This window comes from Stegostoma tigrinum, chromosome 3 (assembly GCF_030684315.1).
Source record: "Stegostoma tigrinum isolate sSteTig4 chromosome 3, sSteTig4.hap1, whole genome shotgun sequence".
Classification (NCBI taxonomy): domain Eukaryota; kingdom Metazoa; phylum Chordata; class Chondrichthyes; order Orectolobiformes; family Stegostomatidae; genus Stegostoma; species Stegostoma tigrinum.
In genome coordinates, this window is record NC_081356.1 from 136,291,469 (window position 1) to 136,305,799 (window position 14,331).

General features: G+C 42.8%; 1 long non-coding RNA gene across 1 annotated transcript in view; it reads left to right on the forward strand.

Moving 5' to 3' along the window:
• The first annotated feature begins 286 nt into the window (after window positions 1–286).
• The window catches only part of LOC125450874 (uncharacterized), a 71,567-nt gene continuing 57,522 nt past the window's right edge, over window positions 287–14,331 (forward strand). The window contains exons 1-2 of the long non-coding RNA XR_009445645.1: window positions 287–386; window positions 9,821–9,889. This is a non-coding gene — a long non-coding RNA (uncharacterized LOC125450874). The remainder of the gene's footprint in view (window positions 387–9,820; window positions 9,890–14,331) is intronic.

Below are 14,331 nucleotides of genomic sequence, written 5' to 3' on the forward strand. Positions count from 1 at the left end.
CTGGGACAGAGGCTCACCGTTACCTTTGACTCCAGGCACACAGCAATGTAGTTGATTCTTAAATACCCACTGAAATGGCTTGCTAGCCACTCAGTTTAAGAGCAATTCAGGATGTCCTTGCCAGTGACACCCATTATCCTACAAAAAAACTCTCATAATGCAAAGGGCGAAGTGCAACTTTTTTTAATCAAAAGGTCGGCTATCACCAGCCTGCTGTTAATAATTAGCCGAAACAATTTTTCACAGGTGTAACTTCTAAGTATTTCTTTACATTCCTTAGAAAATAGCTGAAACTCAGGGGAGAAATAATCTGTTGGAGATTCAGTTGGAGGAAGCAAATCGTTTGGTGAAGCTAACACAGACTAAGGAAAACTGTATGCAAGAAGGTAACACGATTTGTACTGGTACTAGTGCTTCTTTTGTTTGTTTGCAGCTTTACTGGCCCAATTTATTGAAGAAATTGAGTAATCCCTTTCTTGACATTTTCAAAAAACCCACTGAAACAGCTCATGAGAGATTCGTAGCTCAGACATTTGCATCTCTGACATCAGAACTACATTCGATATAGGTCTCCAATAACTATGGTTACAAATGTGAATTACAAGTTCAAACCACATAAAATCGCAGAATATCGTCTCAATAAACTATATACCTGAGTTAGAATGTTAAGGGTTTAATTTGAGTAGCTTCCAAATAGCTACATGAATTACATTATCTGATTGAAATGATTAATGCATGCCTGTTCAATGCAATGCAAGTAGCAAGGTCTCTTTGGTATGTGTCTTGATATACATACTTTTTTTTTGCAGCTTGCTTTATATGCACTGTTAACTTGATGCACTCATAATTAGGGGGACCCAGGATTAATACTTCTGATACAGCTTAAAGCTAGCATGCTGTGTTTAAATCTAGTCAGGAGGTTCATTCTGGCAGGACCATGTCCTATTAGAGCTGAATTTAATAGAAAAGACAGAAGAATTGGAGAGTACTGGCATCCAGGTTTTCAGCACTGCATGACAGATCTTGGTGAAGCAAGTGGAAAAGACGACAGGTATCCTGTTTCCATTAGGACACAGGATGGCCCCAGACACACTGAGAAAAGGCAATGTATCACAGAATCACGGAATTGTTACAGTGTAGAGGGAAACCATTCATCCCATCGTGTTTGCACGACGTCTTCAAACAAACAGCACTACCTAGTTCAAAGCTGTTCAATACACAAATCCTCAGGATTCACTTGGGATTGGGATGTTCCTTTTGTTTCCAAAGTTCTGTGATCTTTTCCTTTATGTTGCTTCACTTTTTCATGGGAAACACAGAACAGCTGGTTCAAAATTATAAAGTTTCTGCCTAATTAATTTAAAGCAACACCTTACAGTAGCTAGTAAGGGAAAACAACTGGCTTTTTTTAGCTTCAAACATTTTACTCGAGAGAGAGAAAGAGATGGAGAGAGACGGATAGATACTACGTAGAATCATCAAATCATACAGTACAGAAGAGGGCCTTCAGCTCATTGAGTCTGTCCTGCCAAAACTATACCAGTACCAGTACTAAACTCACTTTCCTGCACTAGGTATGCTCATCCAAGTACTTTTAAAGGCGGTGAGGTTTCTCACCTCCACTAGTCACAACTCCAAAAACCAATCGGCAACCTGTTGCCAGCCAAACCTTACGGAATCTGGTGATAACTTATCTACAAACAGCTTCCCCCACTACTTGAAAAAGTCAGCAGTATGTACACAACTTCTAGTAAATTTGGGATTCTGTAACTTGCTTTTTAAAAGTACATCAATTCCTTTCAAAATCCTTGCTTTTAGCCTGGTTTCCATTTAAGTATACAAACAATAATGCAGAAGATTAAAGAGGTACGCTCTTTACACTTCTCCTTCAAAATAGTAGTGGTCATAGGTTTGAAAGTTGCTGTCTCAGGTTCCTTAATGAATTGCTGCAGTGAATCATGTAGATGCTTTCACACTGCTTCCACAATCCGTTTGTGGTGGAGTGAGTGATGTTTGCATGTGGTACCAATCCAGTAGGCTAATATTTCCTACATGGTATCAAGTTTCTTGAGTGTTCTAAGAATTCATCCAGGATTCAATTACACTCCTGACTTGTGCTTTCCAGATGGTGAATACACTTTGGGGAGTTAGGAGGTGTGTTGCTCATTGCAGTGCACCCTTTAGGTGGAGGTGTTGAATGTTTGTGGGTGTGATACCAGTTAAACAGGCTGCTTTGCCAAGCTTCTTGAATGTTGTTGGAGTGGCACTCATCCAGGTAAGTAGGGAATATTCCACTACATTCTTAACTTGTGCCTTGTAGATGTTGGACAGACTTTGAGGAATTGGAAGGTGAGTTATTCACTGCAGTATTCCCAGCCTCTGACAGGCTGTTATGGCTATCATATTTATCTGGCTTGTCCAACTGAGTTAGAATCATAGAGTCATACACAACGGGAACAGACCCTTCAGCCCAACCAGTGCATGCCAAACTTAATCCCAAACTAAACTAGTCTCACTTGCCCACACTTGGCCCGTAAACCTCCAAACATTTTTTATTCAAATACCTACCTACCAAATTACCTCTTAAACACTGTAACTGTACCCACATCCATCACTTCCTATGGAAGTTCATTCCACACCCAAACCACTCTCTGTGTGAAAAGGTTGCCCCCCACATCCCTTTTAAATCTTTCTCCTCTCACTATAAAAATATGCCCCCGGTTTTGAATTCCTTCACTCTAGGGAAAAAGACCTTTGCTACTCACCTTATCTATGCCCGTCAGAAGTTTATAAACCTGTATAAGGTCACCCCTGAACGTCTTATACTCCAGTGAAAAAAGTCCCAGCCTATCCACTATCTCATTATAACTCAAACTTGTAGCTTGAGATACTCACCTTCAGAGGATTTGTCCAGATGCAATCCAAGAGCAGGCAACATTCCATTCAGTAGGGCTAGCATCAAACATCAGGGGAACTGGATAATATCAGTTGAGGATCTGCAAAGATCATGATCAAGGATCTGGTCAGTCATGGCTTGGGGCTGATTACTGAAATCAGTGAAAGGTCTGGACAAATGCAGTCCTGAGGTTAAGTCCAATGATTGCTCTGATGGGTGCAAAGAGGACGTGTGCTTGAAGCAGGGAGATCAGCCAAAATGGGTGGCGGAGTCCAGGCTGGAGTTGGATGGCAGAGTAATTTGTGGATGTAGTAACATGAACTGTGAAGTGGGAGAAACTGAAGGTGTATGTAGAGTTAAGTGGAAAAGGATTGAAGAACATGGTAGGATATGAGTAGGTAGTTTACTAGCAGTGTCCTCCACCTGGTATCCACAGGGGGAGCACAGAAGAGAGAGATTGACATAATTAAGTGTAGTGTTGAGGTTCAGGGGTTAAGATGAACTGTGGAGATTAAATTCAATGTATTGGGCCTCCAAATTGAGTGGATGGATGAATGGATGGAAATTAGCTGTTGTGGGAGAGCAATGTAAAAGGCTCTGGAGGGGTGGTTACCTGGTGATTAGGCCGGGCCTAGTGCTCAAAGTGTCCACCATGCTCTGTGTTCTCAACAGTCACTTACCATTGTCTAAATGCATAATATAACTTGAAGGTCATTAGGCCCTCAAGTCTAGTCCAAATAGAATGTAGTGTACCATCCTGGTAAAGTAGTTGGTGCTAAAGAACCTGAAGAAGGAAGCTGTCTTCTGAGGATAAGACTGAGGACATTGAAAATGATAAGACCATCAAACCATAAGATTATTCACCAACTTACAGAGGGTATTTTCTTATTAGAAAAACCAACAAGTTAACAACTGTAGTGAAAGCCAAAGGCTGGGAGACAGAGAGAGAGAGAGCAAAACAACCAACAACAACCAAAAGCTTTTACAAAACACATTCATTGTTTCAAAACTTTAGTCAGAACAGGTGCAAACATTTTCATTTTAGTGCTAACATAATTCGTGTTTGGTTTTCTAGCACCGTTCTGTTCTTGTTTGACCAATTCAACTCCCAATCAATTGCCAGTCAGCCTAGAATATTTTGGTTCTTCTGGAAATAACTAACCAGCAATTATCTTTCCAGACCAATTCCCATAAATGTTAAATCGCGCTTGTAACCCCTCTCCAATGCTATCACATCCTCCCTGTTATATCATGTCTGACCAATTTGACTGAGTTTTTCAAAGATGTGACCAGGTGAAGATAAGGGCAATGATTTTGATGTAGTCTACGTGGACTTCAACAAGGCCTTTGGTAAAGTTGCACATGGGAGATTGACAACAAAGGTAAAAGCCCTTGGGATCCAAGGAAATTTGGCAGTTTGGTTGAGGATCTGGAAAAGCAGAGGGTGATGTTTGAAGGATATTTTTCTGACTGGAACCCTGTGTCCTACAGGGTTCAGTGTTGGAGCCCTTGTTGTTTGTGATTCTCATAAATGATTTAGACTTGAATATTGATCATTGAGTTTTCAGATGATACAAAATTTGATGGAGGGGGTAAACTGTGAGGAGGATAGCCTTCGACTACAAGAGGATATAGACAAGCAGGTAGGGTGAGCTGAACAGCAGCAAATGGAATTCAATCCAGGTGAATGTGAGGTGATGTACTGGGGCAGAACAAACATGAAGGGAGCTTGGAGCAGGAGCCTGTCAGAAAGCTGGTGAGTCAGGGTTTTTGAATCGTTAAAAAGCTTACCTCGAGTGCCGGTGCCTTCCATTTCTGGTTGCAGCAGCAGCACGAGCGGGAGCTTGGAGCAGGAGCCTGTCGGGAAGCCGGTGAGTCACGGTTTTTGAATCGTTAAAAAGCTTACCTCGTGAATAGGCGGAGAGACTCTGAGCCGGAGCCGACACGGGACTGGTGAGTGAGTGAGGTAATATATTTGTGTGGTTGCGTTACCCGAAACACTACCCGAGTAGTGTCTCCCATCCATCCTCCTCCTCCAACCCAAAAAAAGGTTCTGTGTGCCTGATTGGTAAGGTAACAAGTTTATTTTTTATTCTTTTAAGTCTTTGGGAATTTAGAATAATGGGAACGGAGGTCAGGGCAGTTGAATGTTCCTCCTGCAGAATGTGGGAGGTAAGGGTCACCACGAGTGTCCCTGCTGACTACATCTGCGGGAAGTGCACCCAACTCCAGCTCCTTGAAAACCGCGTTAGTGAACTGGAGCTGGAGCTGGATGAACTTCGGATCATTCGGGAGGCAGAGGGGGTTATTGAGAGGAGTTACAGGGAGGTAGTCACTCCTCAAGTACAGGAAAAAGGCAGATGGATTACGGTCAGGGGACGGAAAGGGAACCGGCAGGCAGTGCAGGGATCCCCTGTGGCTATTTCTCTCAACAATAAGTATACTATTTTGGATTCTGTTGGGGGGGACGACTTACCAGGGGAAAGCAGTGGGGCACAGGTCTCTCGCACAGAGTCTGTCCCTACTGCTCAGAAGGGAAGGGGGAAGAGGAGCAGAGCATTAGTCATTGGGGACTCCATAGTTAGGGGGACAGATAGGAGGTTCTGTGGGGACGAGAGAGACTCATGGTTGGTGTGTTGCCTCCCAGGTGCCAGGGTTCGTGATGTCTCTGATCGTGTTTTTGGGATCCTTAAGGGGGAGGGGGAAGCAGCCCCAAGTCGTGTTCCACATTGGCACCAACGACATAGGTAGGAAAAGAGAGGGGGATTTAAGGCAGAAATTCAGGGATCTAGGATGGAAGCTGAGAGCTAGGACGAACAGAGTTGTTGTCTCTGGTTTGTTGCCCGTGCCACGTGCTAGTGAGGCGAGGAATAGGGAGAGAGAGGAGTTGAACACGTGGCTACAGGGATGGTGCAGGAGGGAGGGTTTTGGATTCTTGGATAATTGGGGCTCTTTCTGGGGTAGGTGGGACCTCTACAAGCAAGATGGTCTTCACCTGAACCAGAGGGGTACCAGTATCCTGGGGGGGAAATTTGCTAAGGCTATTCGGGTGGGTTTAAACTAATTCAGCAGGGGGATGGGCACCAAAATTGTAGTTCGAGTATAGAAAAGGTTGAGAGTAGGGTGGTCCGAAATAAAGTTTCAGGGAAGCAAAATGGCACCGGCAAGCAAGAAGTTGATTGAAGTGTGTCTATTTCAATGCCAGGAGCGTCCAGAATAAGGAGGGTGAACTTGCAGCATGGGTTAGTACCTGGGACTTCGATGTTGTGGCCATTTCGGAGACATGGATAGAGCAGGGACAGGAATGGTTTTTGCAGGTTCCGGGATTTAGATGTTTCAGTAAAACAGAGAAGATGGTAAAAGGGGCGGAGGTGTGGCATTGTTGGTCAAGGACAGTATTACAGTTGCAGAAAGGATGTTCGGGGACTCGTCAACTGAGGTAGTATGGGCTGAGGTTAGAAACAGGAAAGGAGAGGTCACCCTGTTGGGAGTTTTCTATAGGCCTCCGAATAGTTCCAGAGATGTAGAGGAAAGGATAGCAAAGATGATTCTCGATAGGAGTGAGAGAGACAGGGTAGTTGTCATGGGGGACTTCAACTTTCCAAATATTGACTGGGAACACTGTAGTTCGAGTACTATAGATGGGTCAGTTTTTGTCCAGAGTGTGCAGGAGGGCTTCCTGACACAGTATGCAGATAGGCCAACAAGGGGCGAAGCCACATTAGATTTGGTACTGGGTAATGAGCCCGGCCAGGTGTTAGATTTGGAAGTAGGTGAGCACTTTGGTGACTGCGATCACAATTCTGTTATGTTTACTTTAGTGATGGAAAGGGATAGGTGTATCCCACTGGGCAAGAGTTATAGCTGGGGGAAAGGCAATTACGATGAGATTAGGCAAGATTTAGGGAGCATAGAATGGGGAAGGAAACTGCAGGGGATGGGCACATTAGAAATGTGGAGCTTATTCAAGGAAAAGCTCCTGTGTGTCCTAGATAAATATGTACCTGTCAGGCAGGGAGGAAGCTGTAGAGTGCGGGAGCCGCGGTTTACGAAGGAGGTGGAATCTCTGGTCAAGAGGAAGAAGGCGGCTTGTGTTAGGATGAGATGTGAAGGCTCAGTTAGGGCACTTGAGGGCTATGAGGTAGCCAGGAAAGACCTAAAGAGAGAGCTCAGAAGAGCCAGGAGGAGACATGAGAAGTTGTTGGCGGATAGGATCAGGGTAAACCCGAAGGCTTTCTATAGGTATTTAAGGAATAAAAGAATGACGAAAGTAAGATTAGGCCCAATCAAGGATAGTAGTGGTAAGTTGTGTGTGGAGTCAGATGAGAGGGGAAGTGCCTAAATGAATATTTTTCAACAGTATTCACTCTAGAAAATGACAATGTTGTCAAGGAGAATACTGAGATACAGGCTACTAGACTAGGTGGGATTGAGGTTCACACGGAAGAGGTATTAGAAATCCTTCAGAAGGTGAAGATAGATAAGTCCCCTGGGTCGGATGGGATTTATCCTTGGATCCTCTGGGAAGCCAGAAAGGAGATTGCCGAGCCTTTGGCATTGATCTTTAACTCGTCATTGTCTACAGGAATAGTGCCAGATGACTGGAGGATAACAAATGTGGTTCCCCTGTTCAAGAAGTGGGGTAGAGACAACCCTAGTAATTATAGACCAGTGAGCCTTACCTCAGTTGTTGATAAAGTGTTGGAAAAGGTTATAAGGGATAGGATTTGTAATCATCTAGAAAAGAATAAATTGATCAGGGATAGTCAGCACGGTTTTGTGAAGGGAAGGTCGTGCCTCACAAACCTTATTGAGTTCTTTGAGAAGGTGACCAAACAGGTAGGTGAGAGTAAATCGGTTGATGTGGTGTATATGGATTTCAGCAAGGTGTTAGATGAGGTTCCCCACAATAGGCTATTGTACAAAATGCAGAGGAATGGAATTGTGGGAGATATAGCAGTTTGGATCGGAAATTGGCTTGCTGAAAGAAGACAGAGGGTGGTAGTTGATGGGAAATGTTCATCCGGGAGACCAGTTACTAGTGGTGTACCGCAAGGGTCGGTGTTGGGTCCACTGCTGTTTGTCATTTTTATAAATGACCTGGATGAGGGCGTAAAAGGATGGGTTAGTAAATTTGCAGACGACACTAAGGTCGGTGGAGTTGTGGATAGTGACGAAGGATGCTGTAGGTTGCAGAGAGACATAGATAAGCTGCAGAGCTAGGCTGAGAGGTGGCAAATGGAGTTTAATGCAGACAAGTGTGAGGTGATGCACTTTGGTAGGAGTAACCGGAAGGCAAAGTACAGGGCTAATGGTAAGATTCTTAGTAGTGTAGATGAGCAGAGAGATCTCGGTGTCCATGTACACAGATCCTTGAAAGTTGCGACCCAGATTGACAGGGCTGTTAAGAAGGCATACAGTGTTTCAGCTTTTATTAATAGAGGGATCGAGTTCCGGAACCAAGAGGTTATGGTGAAGCTGTACAAAACTCTGGTGCGGCCGCACTTGGAGTATTGTGTGCAGTTCTGGTCACCGCATTTATAAGAAGGATGTGGAAACTTTGGAAAGGGTGCAGAGGAGATTTACTAGGACGTTGCCTGATATGGAGGGAAGGTCTTATGAGGAAAGGCTGAGAGACTTGAGGCTGTTTTCATTAGAGAGAAGAAGGTTGAGAGGTGACTTAATTGAGACATATAAAATAATCAGAGGGTTAGATAGGGTGGATAGGGAGAGCCTTTTTCCTAGGATGGTGACGGCGAGCACGAGGGGGCACAGCTTTAAATTGAGGGGTGAAAGATATCGGACAGATGTCAGAGCTAGTTTCTTTACTCAGGGAGTAGTGAGGGAATGGAACGCTTTGCCTGCAATGGTAGTAGATTCGCCAACTTTAGGTACATTTAAGTCATCATTGGCCAAACATATGGACGTACATGGAATAGTGTAGGTTAGATGAGCTTGAGATCGGTATGACAGGTCAGCACAACATCGAGGGCCGAAGCGCCTGTACTGTGCTGTAATGTTCTATGTTCTATGATGGACCCTGGAAAGCACCAAGGATCAGAGGAACCTTGATGTGCATGCCCACTGGTCCCTTAAGATATTAGAACAGGTGTTGAAATGTTAACAAGATATATGGTCTACTTGCCTTTATTAGTTGAGATATGTTAGAACAGGAGATTATGCCGGAACTGTGTAAAACATTGGTTAAGCCACAACTAGAGTATTCTGCGCAGTTTCCAAAATCATGAGACATCTGGATGAAGTAGATAGGGAGAAAGTGTTTCTATTCTTTAAAGGATCAAAAATGAGAGGGCAAAAATTTAAAGTGACTTGCGAAAGAAGCAAATACAAGGTAAGAAAAATCTTTTTCATGCAGTTAATGTCTTTTTGACAATATTCATACAGCACGTCACAGCTGCTGTTCAGAGGTGAGGTATTGACCATGTCCAACCAAGGCCATGCTCGCAAAATTCAAATGAGGCTTTCAAAAGGGCATTAGGTGATTACTTGACTGGAAACAATACATAAGGACAGCTAGAAAAGGCAGGAGAATGGCAATAAGTCATAATGCTCGATTAGACAGTATGTGCTTACATGGTGGCCACATGGCTTCCTGCTGCATCGTAGACTTCTGAGATTCTATTACAAAATATGATATGCACCCATTGTCTCCTTGTTTTCCTAAATTATATGAATTCACATGTACTGACTGTGATTATATTTTTCTGCTCAAGGACTTTAAATCTGTGAATATCCTAAACAAACATGCATAAAAGTTTTGATCCTTAATCAAACAAAATATTCAGCCCCGAAACAACACTTCATTTGTGCCAACAACACAACATGTTTTATCTTTTCTGCAGTATTGTGTGTAGTATTGGAAATCTTTCAACCAGCATTGTCTTGGATATTTATATTTTTCAGAATGCAGTTTGCTGCATGGAATGATAGCAGAGCTGCAGGTTACCATTCAGAAACACTATGACGTGAGAGGTAAGGGCTCATTGGCAACTTTGACTGATGAAATTGAATAGGATATGAAAATAACAAAATTTTATTCCTTTCATTTAGAAAATCTTCCTACTCTTTTCTCTCCTGTATCCATTTCCTACCCTTTCCAACAATAACTGGCAGGCTCGTTGACTCGGTGGAGATTGAATAGGAATGGATTTTGAGTCTGGAATTTGAATTGTTACCTCATAGGTGAAATTTAGGTATTCCATATTTTACATTATGTATTTACATTCAGAATAAATTTGTTTTGCTTAAATCAAGTTGTCACCAAGAGTCAAGTGACCCTAAGCTTTGATATTTACAGAACTTGAGTACTGATGAGAAAAGATACATTTTGCCAAACTAGATAATGGCTTTGTTTAGAATTTTGCGAGCATGGCCTTGGTTGGACATGGTCAATAGCTCACCTCTGAACAGCGGCTGTGACATGCTGTATGATTAATCAGACAATCATCAGGAAATTCAGCATACCTAGCATTACACCAACACTGCAATTCACGTATAAACATATGAATCAGAAGTAGACCATTGAGCCCTGTGAGCCTGCTTCGCCATTCAGTTAACTCATGGCTTTTGTTTTATTTATTCAGGGGATGTGTGTGTCTCTGGCTAGGCAAGCATTTATTACTCATCCCTCATAGCCCAGAAGTATCAACCACGTTGCTGTGGGTCTGGAGTCACATGTAGGCCAGACCAGGTTAGGATGGCAGTTTCCTTCCCTAAAGAACATTAGTGAACCAGATGGGTTTTTTTCAACAATCAACAATGGTTTCATAGTTACCATTATCATTCAGATATTAATTGATTCCAAATTCCACTGTCCAACATGGTATGATTTGAATCTGAGTCCCCAGATCATTATCAAGGTCTCTGAATTAATAGTCTAGGCATAATACCACTAGGCCATCACCTCCCACAAGGCTGATCTATTTGTAACCTCAAATCTGTATTCCCACCTACCCTGATAACCTTTCAACACTTTGCTTATCAAGAATCTATCCAACTATGTCTTAACATGCACAGACATCCACTCTCCAGCACCAACACTCAGCAGCAGCAGGGTGTACTATCTACAAAACACACTGCAGAAATTCACCAAAGATCCTCAGACAGCATCTTCAAAACCCACAACCACTTCCATTTAGAAGGACAATGATAGCAGATATATGGAAACATGTTCAAGTTCCTCTTCAAGCCACTGACCATCCTGACTTGGAAATATATCGCTGTTCTTTCACTGCCACTGCATTAAAATCCTTCCAAATGGCATTATGGCTCAACCCACATCAGGTGGACTGTAGCAGTTCAAGAAGACAGCTCACCCCCACCTTCTCAAGAGCAACTAGGGATGGGCAATAATTACTGGCCAGCCAGAGACACCCACATCCCATAAATGAATAAATTAAAGAAAAGGCCATCAAGATGGAATGTTAGCTCTTATTTCAAGGGAAATGGAGTATAACAGTAGGAAAGCCTTACTACAAGTGTAAAAGGTATTGTTAAGACCATATCTAGAGTCCTGTGAGCAGTTTTGCTTCCCTTATTAAAGAAAATTTATCATTTCATTGGCGGCCGTTCAGAACAGGTTCATTAAGATGATCTTTGGCATGAAGGGATTGTCTTATGAAGCAAAGGCTAAATAGGTTAGGACTATACTCACTGGAGTTTGAAAGGATGAAAAGTGATCTCAGTGAAGCATATAGGGTGCTTGATGGGATGAGTGGTAAGAATATGTTTCCTCTCCTGGGAGAATGTAAGACCAGATAGCATAGTCTCAAAATAAAGGGGCGTCAATTTAAGACTGAGGTGAGGAGAGATTTCTTGTCTCAAAGGGCTGTGAGTCTTTGGAGCTCCTTGCCACAGAGAACTGTGGGGCAGTGTCCTTGTGTATATTTAAGGCTGAGATAGAGTCTTAATCAGTTGGGGAACCAAGGGTTGTGGGGAAAATTCAAAAAGTAGATGTGACGAATGTTGGATCAGCTATGATCCTATTGAATGACAGAGCAGGCTTGAGGAGCCATTTGGGCTGCTCCTGTTCCTGTTTTGTCTGATCTGAATAACATTTGGGAGGATCATGTCAAAATTGGGTAGACACCAGTGTTGTGAGCTTTGAGAAGATTTGTAGCTCAGGTTGAGGTTCTGGATGTGAGTTTGCTCGCTGAGCTGGAAGGTTAGTTTTTAGACGTTTTGTCACCATTCTAGGTAAGATCATCAGTGAGCCTCCGACGAAGCGCTGGTGTTATGTCCCACTTTCTGTTTATCTGTTTAGGTTTCCTTGGGTGGCTGATGTCACCAATGCAGGAAATGACATCAGCAACCCAAGGAAACCTAAACAGATAAATAGAAAGCGGGACGTAACACCAGTTCTTTGTCGGAGGCTCACTGATGATGTTACCTAGAATGATGACAAAACGTTTGAAAACTAACCTTCCAGCTCAGCGAGCAAACTCACATCCAGAACCAGTGTTGTAGCTGTACTGGAACAACTTGGTTAGAAGCGTGCAAGTTCTGGAGCACAAGATTTCAGTTCTACTGCTGGAATATATTTAGGGTCTTTGCTTATGCATTATCTAATGTCATCAACCATTTCTTGATATCACGTGGAGGGAATCAGTTTGGAATTAGACATCAGAAGGAGGCTGAAATAGATCATCCACTGTCACATCTGATTGAAGATTGTTGCCGGGCATCAGCCTTATCTTTTACACTGATATACCCTGTACACAAAGAGCAGCACAAATACTGGCGAAATTCTGTCGTATTCTAATCATCAGCAAATTGACGGAAGTAGTCGTCGACAGCATTATTAAATGGCACTTAATTGGTGGCAACCTGCTCTTTGATGCTCACTTGTGGTTCTGTGAGGACCACTCGCCTCAAAATTTAATTTTAGCCTTGCTCCAAGTGTGAACGAATGTGCTCCAAAGATGAAATGGGAGTGACAACCTTGACATCAAGGCCAAATTTGACAGAATGTGGCATGAAAGAACACCAGCAAAATTAGAGTGAATGGAAATGAGGGGTAAAGCTGTCTGCTAATTGAAGTTATACCTAATACAATGAAGGTGATTATGATTGTCCATGGTCAGTCATCTTTGCTCTAGGACATCTCTGCAGGAGCTCCTTGGCCTAGTTGTCTTCAGCTGCTTCATCACTGAATTTCCTACCGAAGGTCAGAAGTGGAGATGTTCATTGATAATTGCACTATCAGGAGCAGTAAACTTGTACGGAAGAGGATGTGGTGCCGATTAAATTAACCTGTCCTGGTCAGTGTTTGGGTTATTGGAGCAGCATTAATCCAGGGAAGTGGGGCAGTATTCCATCACAGTCCTGACTTGAGTCTTTGTAGCTGTTGAACACACTTTGTAGAGACAGAAGCTGAGTTACACACCACAGAATTCTTAGCCATTATATTTATATGGCGAGTCCAGATGTGTTTCTAATCAATGGGCATTGCATTGATAGTGGAGGGACTTCAGATGTGGTGATGTCATTGAACATCAATAGGCGTTGGTTAGATTCTCACGTGTTGGAAATGGTCATTACTTGGCACATATAAGCCAAACTTTGATAATTTCCAGGTGTTCTTGTGCTTCAGTATTGGAAGTTGTTGCAAAGGGTGCTGTCCTCTGACCATAGTGTTCCCCTCCAACTTTCTGTACTCTTCTCCATCAGGATTGCTTCATCCTCATGTTGAAGGGATACTTCTGGTTGGATTTCAGCTTCCTCCCTTTTCCAAATACTGAGTTGTCTGTTTTGTTTGTTCAAGTCTGCTAAACACATTGCAAGTATTTGACTGAACATTAAGTCTTGAATGCTCAGGAATTTGCTTGGAACATAAGCCAGCAATGTGCCTTGACCCTATACCTACTGATTGTGTGAATGCATTAAACTGTATAACTGTGATAGACTTTATGTTCAATAAATTATTGAGTTATCAGAGATAATGGGAATTGCAGATGCTGGAGAATCCAAGATAACAAAGTGTGGAGCTAGATGAACACAGCAGGCCCAGCAGCATCTTAGGAGCACAAAAGCTGAGTTTCGGGCCTAGACCCTTCATCAAAAAAGGGTCTAGGCCTGAAACGTCAGCTTTTATCCTCCTAAGATGTTGCTTGGCCTGCTGTGTTCATTCAGCCTCACACTTCGTTAAATTATTGAGCTATGTTCTTTATTACTTCAAATTAGGACTAACATGATGCAGTTTGTAGGCTGCATACTTCTTGAAGCACTGAAGTGAGGATTTGTGATTTTAACGAACATTAATGCCATCTGCAGGAAAATAGAAATACTGCAACTATTATTCACAGCACAGTAGAAAATCAACTTGTGCCAAAAATTAGCCCTGAGCAATCTGCTTCGTACCTCACTGCAATTTGCAGATCAGGCAAAGTACACGTGTGTGAAGCTGGATGAACACA